Source organism: Xenopus tropicalis, chromosome 5 (genome assembly GCF_000004195.4).
Source record: "Xenopus tropicalis strain Nigerian chromosome 5, UCB_Xtro_10.0, whole genome shotgun sequence".
Taxonomy (NCBI): domain Eukaryota; kingdom Metazoa; phylum Chordata; class Amphibia; order Anura; family Pipidae; genus Xenopus; species Xenopus tropicalis.
Window position 1 is genome coordinate 133,379,968 of NC_030681.2, and position 12,618 is coordinate 133,392,585.

Consider the following 12,618-nt stretch of genomic DNA (forward strand, 5'->3'; position numbering starts at 1 on the left):
TTGGTCTTAATTTTGTATTTGTGGTCTATGAATTATTAACTCTTTGTGCACAGCTCTTAAGTTTGGGATTTCAGCAGCTACCTGGTTGCTATTGTACAAATGACCCTAGCAACCAGGTAGTGGTCTGAATGAGAGAGATGAATAGGGGAGAGCCTGAACAGAAAGAAAAGAAAAGTAAAAAAAAAAAAAAAGTAAAAGTGGCCAAACACCAACATCTGGCGAAAAGACAGTTATGTGGGTAAGGGCAGGTTTAATTTTCCAGTCGGATTGAGGAACACATTGGCTCGTTGATGCGGTGCTCACTCTGATGGCTCGTATTCCTGTTGTTACATCCTGATTGTTTGGCCCTAGGGCGAAATGATCACATTAGCCTCATATCGCCCACCTTTGGTGAGCATTTCAAAGGATCTTATAGTGTATGACCAGCTTTATAATAGCAATAAAAATATAGCTGGGGTCGGTGGCCTCCATTTGAAAGCTCCAAAAAGTCATTAAAGGAAAGCAAAAAATTAAACTATAAAATAAAGACCAACTGAAAAAATGCTAAGAACTGGCTCTTTTATAAAATACTAAAATTTAACTTAATTTGTGCCTGTTTGTTACCCAGATTGTAAGCTCTACAGGGCAGGGACCTGCTTCCTACTGTGTCTCATACCACATGGCACTTATTCCCTGTGCATTTATATATTTATAGTATTTATTTAACTCCCTGTGTGTAATTTTGTAGTTTGTAAGATTGTACAGCGCTGCGTACCCTTGTGGCGCTTTATAAATTACATTACATTAACATTTATTTATAAAGCGCCAACATATTCCGCAGCGCTGTACAATAAGTGGGTTACATACATTGGACATACAGAGTAACATATAAAGCAACCAATAACTGATACAAGAGGTGAAGAGGGCCCTGCCCAAAAGAGCTTACAATCTACAAATAAAGTTATACATACATACATATATACATATAAGTGAACTACCCCTTTAAAGTTATATGCAGATGCAATTGCTATTAGAAACAGCTTACCCTTTTCTCTATTACTGGCCCTGATGTTTAAACAATGTTGCAAGAGTCAGCTCCCCTCCTACAGGGAAAGGTGGCTTCTGCTACATTGTTTGGAAAGTCAGAGCCACCATGGCAGAGAACATGAGCGGCCAGAAAACCGCTGCCTTAGTTACAATTACATTTTACAAATAACTTTAAAACCACTGACTGTGCGTAATTAATGTATATTGGAACACTGCTTAGAATTACTTGCTCTTTCATTAGGCAACATTGTATTTTTGGTTTGACATGCCCTTTAAATATTTGTGCAGTAAAATAACAGTATCTATAAACATCCACAGGAGAGAGCGTAACAGCGTGTCAGGTCAAATGAATCATTTTTATATTTGTGGAGTTATTGTCCCATTAAAAAGTGCAAGGGCTCCTTTGTGCATGCAGATCTGATGGGGATAACAAATTAAATGTTGAACTTTATCCTCCTGACCAGGAAATAAGCGCAACCCAAAGGGGCAGATTTATCAAAATGTGAGTTTAGAGCTTAATAAAAACTCACCCATGTTCTATTTATTCCTATGAGATTTTTAGAAGCTTATTTATCAATGGGTGAAAGTTAGAACTCACCATTTGATCAACACGCTTCTAAAAATCCCATAGGAATGCATAGAACATGGGTGAGTTTTTATTTATTAAGCTCTAAACTCACATTTTGATAAATCTGCCCCAAAATATTGCAGAGCTTTTCCAGCCAATTCCTTTTTAAGAGATCATTTACAAGTTCCATCTCCACTACAGACCGCAAATTCGTACCGTTCTGCGGAAGCCCCATGGAAAGAAGCATCCTCCAGAAATGTATCAGCTTAGTACAGGTATAGGACCCGTTATCCAGAAAACTCGTGACCAAGGGTATTCCGGATAAGGGGTCTTTCCGTAATTTGGATCTCCATACCTTAAGTCTACTAAAAAATCAATAAAAAACATTAATTAAACCCAATAGGATTGTTTCGCATCCAATAAGGATTAATTATATCTTAGTTGGGATCAAGTACAGGTACTGTTTTATTATTACAGAGAAAAGGGAATCATTTAACCATGAAATAAATCCAATAGGGCTGTTCTGCCCCCAATAAGGATTAATTATATCTTAGTTGGGATCAAGTACAGGTACTGTTTTATTATTACAGAGAAAAGGGAATCATTTAACCATGAAATAAACCCAATAGGGCTGTTCTGCCCCCAATAAGGGGTAATTATATCTTAGTTGGGATCAAGTACAGGTACTGTTTTATTATTACAGAGAAAAGGGAATCATTTAACCATGAAATAAATCCAATAGGACTGTTCTGCCCCCAATAAGGGGTAATTATATCTTAGTTGGGATCAAGTACAGGTACTGTTTTATTATTACAGAGAAAAGGGAATCATTTAACCATGAAATAAATCCAATAGGACTGTTCTGCCCCCAATAAGGGGTAATTATATCTTAGTTGGGATCAAGTACAGGTACTGTTTTATTATTACAGAGAAAAGGGAATCATTTAACCATGAAATAAATCCAATAGGACTGTTCTGCCCCCAATAAGGGGTAATTATATCTTAGTTGGGATCAAGTACAGGTACTGTTTTATTATTACAGAGAAAAGGGAATCATTTAACCATTAAATAAACCCAATAGGGCTGTTCTGCCCCAATAAGGGGTAATTATATCTTAGTTGGGATCAAGTACAGGTACTGTTTTATTACTACGGAGAAAAGGGAATCATTTAACCATGAAATAAACCCAATAGGGCTGTTCTGCCCCCAATAGGGGGTAATTATATCTTAGTTGGGATCAAGTACAGGTACTGTTTTATTATTACAGAGAAAAAGGAAATCCGTTTTAAAATTCTGAATTATTTGATTAAAATGGAGTCTATGGGAGACGGCCTTTCCGTAATTCGGAGCTTTCTGGATAACAGGTTTCCGGATAAGGGGTCCGATACCTGCATAGCTCTTGTGGGGGTGATTGGCTGCTTGCAGACTGAATCGCAAGGAACCACCCACCCACCACCAGCAAAGCTACTAAGCTAACTACTCTAGGGTCACCAAACTGCCAAAGGTTATACTGACTGGCTGCAGTGGGTTACTAAATAAACCTACATGCATTACTCCACTACACTACATAGACCGTGCCACTGAATTTGCCAATTGGTGCGTCTCTTTAAAATGTTACTGCAGCTGCCAGTCCATTTGAGTGCCATTTGTGAGACAGACAAAAAGTCATTAGTCAAACAGTCATTAGTCATAGTTCTTGTGGCTTTCCCATGAGGATTGGAACAAGAAAGAAAAAAGTTACTTATCTCTCACAAGTCTATAAATAATTTTCCTTACGCTGGGGAAAAACACACAAGCACGGGCCTGCACCATAAATACTGAAGAGGATGTAAACCCAAAAATAAAACTGTAATGAAAGAAAATGCAATATACATCCATTTCTATTGAAAGCAGAGTCTCTGTTCCTTTTTTATTCTCTGCACTGCTGGTTGTGGCCTTTGCAAGGCTGATTTCTGCTTCATTTACAGTCAGGAATGCAGAAAGGGCAAGACAAATACAGCATTTAATTGCAGCTACATATACAAATAACTTTACTACCCATGTATATTGTAAAGCTGCTTGGAATTACATTCTCTTTTATACATATATGGAACCCTTAACTTATAACTGTATTATGATACGGGCGTGGGATTTACAGGAGAAGGGAAGGACAAGCCTAGCCCATGGTAACTTGGCTGCCAGTACAGCCTGGAGACAGGGGAAACAGACAGGGCTTAATGTTCTATTCACAGGCCAATACATAGAAAAGCCAGATAGTGCCATTAAACTTGACAAAGCGACATTCGAATTTAAGAAGGTGTTTTACAAACCACAAAACTCCTATAAATACAAATGTGTGTTTTCCCCTAAATGGAGAGATGACACAGGGCTCATCTGCGGTGTAAGACAGTGCAAGTTGCTGCCGCCGGCCTGCGGTTCTCTCCATTAATTGCTCCCAGGATACTACCTCGCCTTCAAGCTAAGTGGGTCATGACCAACAAGTGAACCCATCTGGTTTCATTTCCGACCACTTTACAGGATAACAACCCTGACTTGTGTGGTATGGGGATGTAGCAAAGATCCCAGCATGCTCGCTGCCACAAAGTACATTTATAATTCAGATTGTTTCTCTTGTTCATGCATTATTAGTGTTCTGTTCATCACAGCGTGTTAAAGTAGCGTTGCAAAAGGGGTGGCTAACTGCGTCCCTGGCCTACAAATCCCATCATCATCAGAAAGAGAAGGAAAATGTAGGTCCCTATTGGGTACAAAACCATTAACACTAAACATATTTTTAAAAATGCATATGGGAGTTGCCATATTGCGGCTAGACTAATGGTGGCCCTACACAGGCAGATTTAAGCTGCCGATTAGAGTCCTTTAGACCGAATCAGCAGCTCATCTGTCCCTGTGTGGGGGCCTCCCTGATCGAAATCTGGCTGAAAATCGACTAGGTGTTGGTTTTCCCATCAGATCAGGAACCACAATGGCTCACTGATTCAACCCTTGGTTCAACGGCTCCTATACCTGTTGTCATAATTCGTTTGTTTGGCCCTAGGGCCCAATTAGCCCGATACTGGCCACCTAAGTTGGGCAACATCAGGAGGTCACCAAACGAGTGCATCTTAACATGTATGGCCACCTTTAGAATGGTTATGATTCAAGCAATATGGCAGCGCTAATCACAGAAAATGACTAAATTGTGTGGATAGTAAGCAATATACCCATAGTGATTATGGCCCATTATAGGGTAGCTAATAAAAGGGTATATTTTCCTTTTAATTATCACCATGAAGTGCTGCAAAGAAAATAGCACTATGGCAGCACACAGGCCTCTTTATTAGTGGGATAACAAATATATCATAGTTCTCATCTCACTCCCCACAACTTGCTCTTACTCAGGCCTATTGACCAGGCAGCTCATAAGTCTCTAAAGTAACAATGGCTTTGTTTGCCTTTGCTTTAGGGCTTATTAGAGAGGTCAAGGGCGCAGATCCCAAAGATAAGCTATTGTGGACAGTCCCACATGACAGACTCAAGTTGAATGCAAGTTTTCCCGAGGGTGCACAGAATGGATGGCTTGTAGGACCTAACCCTCGCAGCACTATGTTCTATAAATTAATAGTTCTATTCAGTGCTGCTGTATAACGGAATATGAACAAGCCAGATGGTCAAACATCCTACAGACATGATGTACCATGGTCGTGTCAGGATGGAGCAAACAGGCAGAGATTACATCATGTAGAGCCTAACTAGGAGAAGAGAGGAAAAGCTGCTCAGATGCATTCCTTGCCCCGTCTCTGCAATTGCCAAATAAGCAGATCTTTCAGCATACGCCCAGCTTCACTCGACAACAAATTCATCCTGGGTAGCGAAGGCCAAAGGCACAACCAATATGTTGGCCAAGGCATGGCACATCAGTAGATAAAGAACCTGCTTTCTGGGGCCCCAAAGTAAATGATGGCCAAACCTCTGATACAAGCAGGGTATGGACCAGAAGGACATACACAATTACTGCTCCCCTGTTAATAAGCTTCAAATTTTTACATTCCCTTCCCACCCAACATTCTTTAGAGCTTGTTTATGTCCACAACATCAGTGGGCAACTTCAGTCTCAGTCTCTCCTTAAACCACTGTAATCAAACGTCAAAAACTCTCTTTGTACTTCCTTATAGTTATACTTGGCACTGCTGCTGGCGATTGTGCTTGAAATAGCACTTTTTAAACAGCTTATGCAGCTCTGTGCCCCAGAAAGTTCCAGCGTTACCACTGCTTTCACCCCTCCAAAGCCAGCTCTGAGCACAAACATGATATTCCCTCAATAGAGGGAAAATATCCCAAGCTCTCATTTTATACCCAGTGCTTTAAAAGGCAGATAGCAGTGTGTAACAAAAGGGACAGTACTACGAGGACTGAATCCATAAGCAAGGTGTGAGGTGACAATTATGGAATGTGACCATCATGGGAGTTGACATGTGTAGAAAACGGAATTATTCAGGGCAAGCTTATCTGAATGCTAAAGAAGCGCAGTCCGCCGGCTGCTGAATAAAAGGAGACACCGCTTTTCTGTTTCCAGTTGCTTTTTCAGCTCGGCCATTCCCCTACAGAGGCCGCTAATCTGCATTTACAAGCCCTGGAGGCTCCGAACTGGGGCCAATGATTCATTATATCACTTAACCCCCAGGCTGTGAATTCTGGAGGGAGAAAGGAATAGATTTACGGTTCATTGAACAGCAAGCCAAGAGGAATAATCCTGAAATTTAGTAGGGGATCCTCTCCCACATAAGAGCGCAGCCGCTTATTCTCAACTTCTCTGAAAAACTTTCTTTGAAGTCTGGTAATGTCACGGAGCAAAAGGCATTAAAAGCTGCTATATTAATATGGGCATGAGGGGGCTATATTGTTATTCTTACCCTGGAATTCTATTCTCATGCCAAAACCATGGGCAGTTAGAAAATAGAGCATTTTCCAACATCAGCCAGGTTTTATACAAGACCCAGAGTCAGGAAGTGAGAATGGGATCTTTTGCCTACATATTCCAAGCGTGGCTAAGACGTGGCGGGCAAGACACCTGATACCCCTATGTGTATAGAGACTGACAATGTTATGCCCCTGGCTTAATGCTGTTGGAAAAGTGAAGGCAATTTCTGGCAATTAAGTTGTTTTGCTGATAGCAATATGTTTTACTTGCAGCGATCCAAAGATTAGGCACAGGGAAGGCATTTTTCAGGAGGTTTATTGCCCCCAGTAGAACAGTGGGCTACAAATCTTCTTGCCTGCCACTACACAACTGAAAAGAGGGAGAACAACAGAAGCATGCAAGGCATTGTGGGAATTGGAGTCTTCGCTAAAGTTGAACTAACGTCTGCCACACTGTTTCTTTAATCGGTTAACGGAGGAAATTTCTACAGTGAAAATGAAAAAACTATTGTAAAGATGCTTAACATAATCTCATCATGCAAAAAACAGTCATTATTTGGGTGGACATCCCCTTTAACAAATGGGCCTGTAACTAGGGATGCACAGAACCCCGTAATTGGTTTGGGATTTGGCCAAACCGTATCTGAACCATTAAAATCATGTCATTTTATGTCATATGATAAAAAAAATCTTATATCCATATAGATAAAGCAGGGTTTTACACTCAAGCTGTTCAATGTTCTGTGGTATAGTTTTCCTTTAACCGTCTGCAACTGCGGCTCTGCTGGGCTGAACTGTCTGTTGCCAGGCAATCCCTCTGCATGGGACGCACAAAAGACATGTCAGTATAATATTATCTGACAATAAATGTAGTTTTGTATTGGTAGCCTCCTACCCCTTCCATTTCTTACGTAGGAACCCCAGTGCTTTAATACTGCCCTGCAGAGACAGCCCCAAGAGCTTGCATAATGGCATCGATTACGCGCAGAGGATTTATTTTTTGTTACATACAGTAGCTGAATCATACATTGTATTGTATCTTAATGTGCAATCTAAAGCTATGAAGATGGATTTACATTTCAAGACAGCAATCAGATTTCTTCTGCATGACATTTCGGGAGACATGAAAAATGAGCTCATCAAACCAAGGAAATGCAGTGCTACCAGGGGGATACCCTCTCTCCTTCCGAGATCATGCATAGAATCAAACCTGGAACATAAAGATAGATGAAAGGCAACCCTGGTACTGCAAATTGAGAACAGTTACAATGCCATTTAAGGATAGTACATGTGTTAAACACTGAATTATATTCCATTTACCAAATGGGATAGAACTGTAACTAATCTGCGAGAGGCTTAGTACCTGGGAATTGATACAGCAGCCCTGTGCTTAGCAGGATATTATGCAGCTTTTAGAAATCCCTTTATGGTATGATAAGAACCAGAGCTATTCCCAATGGTGCCACTGTACAAGGCAAACCAGGCTTAAAAATAGTATCACCTATGGTAGAGTGCATTAACCTTTATGCAACTATATGCACCATTTTAACCTAAGTCTAAGGGCACACAGAGCTGTGCCTTGGCTTCCTACCATAGGTGGAGAGAAGCGGATGAGCACAGGTCTGTGTGACGCATGGAGCAGAATTTGGAGCTAAACTCCAAAGTATGCATTTTTGCACATATATTCATCCTTTGTATCTCCTCCGTCTCTTTGTACTATACCTGCTATCCCACAGCTACAGTCCCTTCCCAGAGGCTATTATCCCCCCACTGCTACTATAGGCACCATCTCTCCCTACTATACCTGCTATCCCACAGCCACAGTCCCTTCCCAGAGGCTATTATCCCCCCCCACTGCTACTATAGGCACCATCTCTCCCTACTATACCTGCTATCCCACAGCCCCAGTCCCTTCCCAGAGGCTATTACCCCCCCACTGCTACTATAGGCACCATCTCTCCCTACTATACCTGCTATGCCACAGCCACAGTCCCTTCCCAGAGGCTATTATCCCCCCACTGCTACTATAGGCACCATATCTCCCTACTATACCTGCTATCCCACAGCCACAGTCCCTTCCCAGAGGCTATTATCCCCCCACTGCTACTATAGGCACCATCTCTCCCTACTATACCTGCTATCCCACAGCCACAGTCCCTTCCCAGAGGCTATTATCCCCCCACTGCTACTATAGGCACCATCTCTCCCTACTATACCTGCTATCCCACAGCCACAGTCCCTTCCCAGAGGCTATTATCCCCCCACTGCTACTATAGGCACCATCTCTCCCTACTATACCTGCTATCCCACAGCCACAGTCCCTTCCCAGAGGCTATTATCCCCCCACTGCTACTATAGGCACCATCTCTCCCTACTATACCTGCTATCCCACAGCCACAGTCCCTTCCCAGAGGCTATTATCCCCCCACTGCTACTATAGGCACCATCTCTCCCTACTATACCTGCTATCCCACAGCCACAGTCCCTTCCCAGAGGCTATTATCCCCCCACTGCTACTATAGGCACCAGTCCCTCATTACTGCTTAAGGGCTCTGGCACACGGGGAGATTAGTCGCCCGCGACAAAACTCCCTGTTCGCGGGCGACTAATCTCCCCGAGTTGCCATGACCTGCCATCCCACCGGCGAACATGTAAGTCGCCGGCGGGATGACACACGCGGCGGCGCGATTTCCCGAAATCGCCGGTGGGATGGCGGGTCATGGCAACTCGGGGAGATTAGTCGCCCACGAATATGGAGTTTTGTCGCGGGCGACTAATTTCCCCGTGTGCCAGAGCCCTAATAAAACTTAAAAGATATGAAAGTGGAAGACCAACCCCCATCAGTTGGTGTCCCATCTATTGCTACCCTCCCTTACGTCCAGTTAATATAAACCTGCTTCATGCAATAGAAAAAAAAACAAAACAAAATAAAAACACTCAAGTTTTTTTTCTTTTCCTAGCGAGTTACCATATCACACTCTCTCTGCTCATCCTCTTATCGGCGCGAGAGCACTTGAGAGATTACTCTGTGCGGAGGACTAAACCACTCAGCTCTGTCCCCGGTACTTAAGTGGAAACAAATTTCTCTCGATAAGAGCTCTGGTTTATGGCAGTGCCTGCTAGAGAAGCTACCTCATGTATACCCTCACAATTGCAATCCTGATCTGTAACTATGCCTTCTTTTACTTACACACTGCAGCGGGTGCTTAAGTAGATACGAAACATACAGAATTTTTGCAGCCCAAACTATCAATTTATTGAAGTTGGGTCATTGTCCATTCGGGCGAAGACAGATGGGGCAATTAGTCGCTGCGATTTAAAAAATGTACAAGTCACCACTACTTTGGCAGTCCACAAATAGTTTTCTAAAATTGCGGCAACTAATCACCCCGTCTGTCTTTGCCCTTAAAAAGTGGGCTGTTAGGGGATTATACTAGGTCTGCTAAAAAAGACAAGCAGCCTGTAACTTGTGAGGGGCCACGGTTCTAAATAACATCTGACAAGGGCCTTTGTCTCCAACAAAAGGGCCCTGCACTCTGTGCTCTCAAAGCACAATGAAGTTATATAGCGGCACAATGCAAGGTAGCTTATCTGCATTCATCTCAATGGCATTCCTGATTTTATTCACTTCAAGTGCCTTGGAAAAAGTTATATTTTCTTCTTGGGAACGGAAGAACGGGGAAAAAAAAAAAAAAAAAGATGGCAACCAAAATGCCGAGAGGCTTCAGCTTTTGACTTAAGACTTATAGCTTGTGCAAGTGACTTTGTGGTCCTTATGGGGCACCTTCTTCAGCTTCACTGGGTGCCGGGGGGGAATGGTGATAAAAATAACAAAAGAAAATATTAATGTATTACATTAATTGTTTATTCATCTCAACTCACCTGTATTTTTAACTACAACTCTTACAATATTAACCCCCCCCCCCCCCCACACACACACACACACAAATTTTATTATTTAAACTATTTTATTTTTTAACTGCTTTTTCTTATGGATAAGAGATAAATTATTCTTTAAAAGAACCAGTGCCATATGGGTACTGAATTCATACTGACGATAATGGTGCGTCCAACATGACATAATTGCCCGTGGGGCATATTTGGGGCCTAACAGGTGTCAACTTGTTTTTGAATACACCCTGAAAACACACTTCCCTCCCAAGGGCCCTAATTATGTATATGAGCTGCACGATTCATGGGCTTGGATTACCATGCAAAGACCCGGGGGATTTCATCTCCAAGATTTGTGCTCGGGGAAACAAAAGTATAGCAGCAAAAGGTCTGTTTAACATGCCCTGCTTGTGCCCCCCTTAATTCAGGCCTTTATTTTAAAGGCTTTATAAAACTGCATTAGTCGCTGTGGGATTTTAATCAAAACCTCTGCAAAGTATAGATTGTTCATTTATATATTATGTAAAGCAGATTTGCTTAAAAATAACATATACTCTGCCAATCTGTCACGTGGTCACAGTTGTGATAATAAACTCTAGAGGGTTTTTTTTTTTCAACATAATTACATTATAATAACAATTACATACACTCTTGCATGAAAATGTCCCTAAGGCACTGATTCACAACAACCCTCCTGCCAATTTGGCCTTTACTAGATCTGACCTTGGATGGATACATTTGGTTGCCAATCTAATTGAGAGTAGTTTAATATTGTAATGAACCTCATTTTACCCAGAATCCCCACAGTGCTGCATATAAATTATAATGCCCCATAGCTGCTATCAGCGGGATCAGCTGCCCACTGCTTGTGTAAAGCTGGTATTGCTCAGGCTGATAAAAACCTGCTTATTGGTTCCTCGTTGTTGCAACATCTATCGGATATGTTTTCAATATCCCGTTGGGATGAGGACTGCACTATTGGCGAGATTCACTCCCGAGGGCCAAAGGCATCAGTCAGCACTAGGTGGCCATATTGGGCAAAGATCCGATCATTTACAATACTAGTCCCAAGCATGGAGCAACAGCCAGTCAATTTAAAAATACAAAGGTCTTTATTATTATACTGAACTCAACAACACACCCTGCTCGGCTCGACGCGTTTCGTGGCCCTTAGCCACTTCCTCAGAAGCTGAGTTACCCTCACCTGTTTAAATATCAATGTAATTCAAAATCCTCCCATAAAAACAATTAGATCCGATCATTTGGCATCCTTGCAGACGCTAAAAAAGCAGATGCTAAGTTGTATAGCCACCTTATAAATTCCATTTGAAAATCAAGAGAGATTTAAAACCCCAATACGTGAGAGTTGCTCAGCACAATGATGTTGTTCTCTCCAAAAGCCAATATTGAAGTGAATGCCCAGCTTAATTCTCTGTTTATATAAAAAGAAAGAAATGATGATGGAAATGATTTGATGGGTTTATTATATATAAATACAGAAGAATGTTCCTGCTGCTGAAGTCTAGAACAAACCTGCAGCCAATAAGAATGTTACAGCCTGAACAGATCAAGGATAAGCAGCCAATGACATTTTTTCTAAATGCAAATGTTAGCAAAGCCTCCTGCCCGCCCCAATAGGAACAGCAATAAAACCACATGAAAGGGCCAATACGTAACTATGTTTGACAGACAGTAAAAACATGCATTTTAAATGGGTTTCACATTTGTAAATATACTTAAATCAGTGCGATGATGAGAACAGTATGTTCCCACTATAGGTTTTTATATGCTTAAGTAAAAGGAATGCTCGGCAGCCCTTGACAAATCAGGGTAGGGCGCAGGCAGGTTGTGTTTCGCCCACATTATGAACAATCGTACTGCACACACACACCAAGATATTGAAACATTTGTGTCTGAAGCAATTACTTAGTCGGTTCAAGGCTTCGCGGCCTATTAGCAAGTGACGAGCGCAGAAGGCGGACTAAAATCCCTTTCCGATACACCGTGCAGCAGTCAGTATTACACAGACTGAAAATTCAATTTAGGGCAACAAGGAATAGGAGGGGGAGCAAAAAATCCAAATGACTAATTAATTCTCTCTCTTAACGGGTCCATTGATCTTCCTGCCATTCAGGAGGAATGAGGCTGGGCCTTTTGTATGAGAATAATGCAGAGTAAACAGGATTTATTCCCGGGCTTAAATTAATTGGATGATATTTCAGTCGGTTTTACTC

The 12,618-nt window shown here is 41.8% G+C and overlaps 1 protein-coding gene across 1 annotated transcript in view; it reads right to left on the bottom strand.

Annotated features, from left to right (window-relative positions):
- hs6st1 (heparan sulfate 6-O-sulfotransferase 1) overlaps nucleotides 1-12,618 on the bottom strand; it is a 62,585-nt gene that overhangs the window by 23,568 nt on the left and 26,399 nt on the right.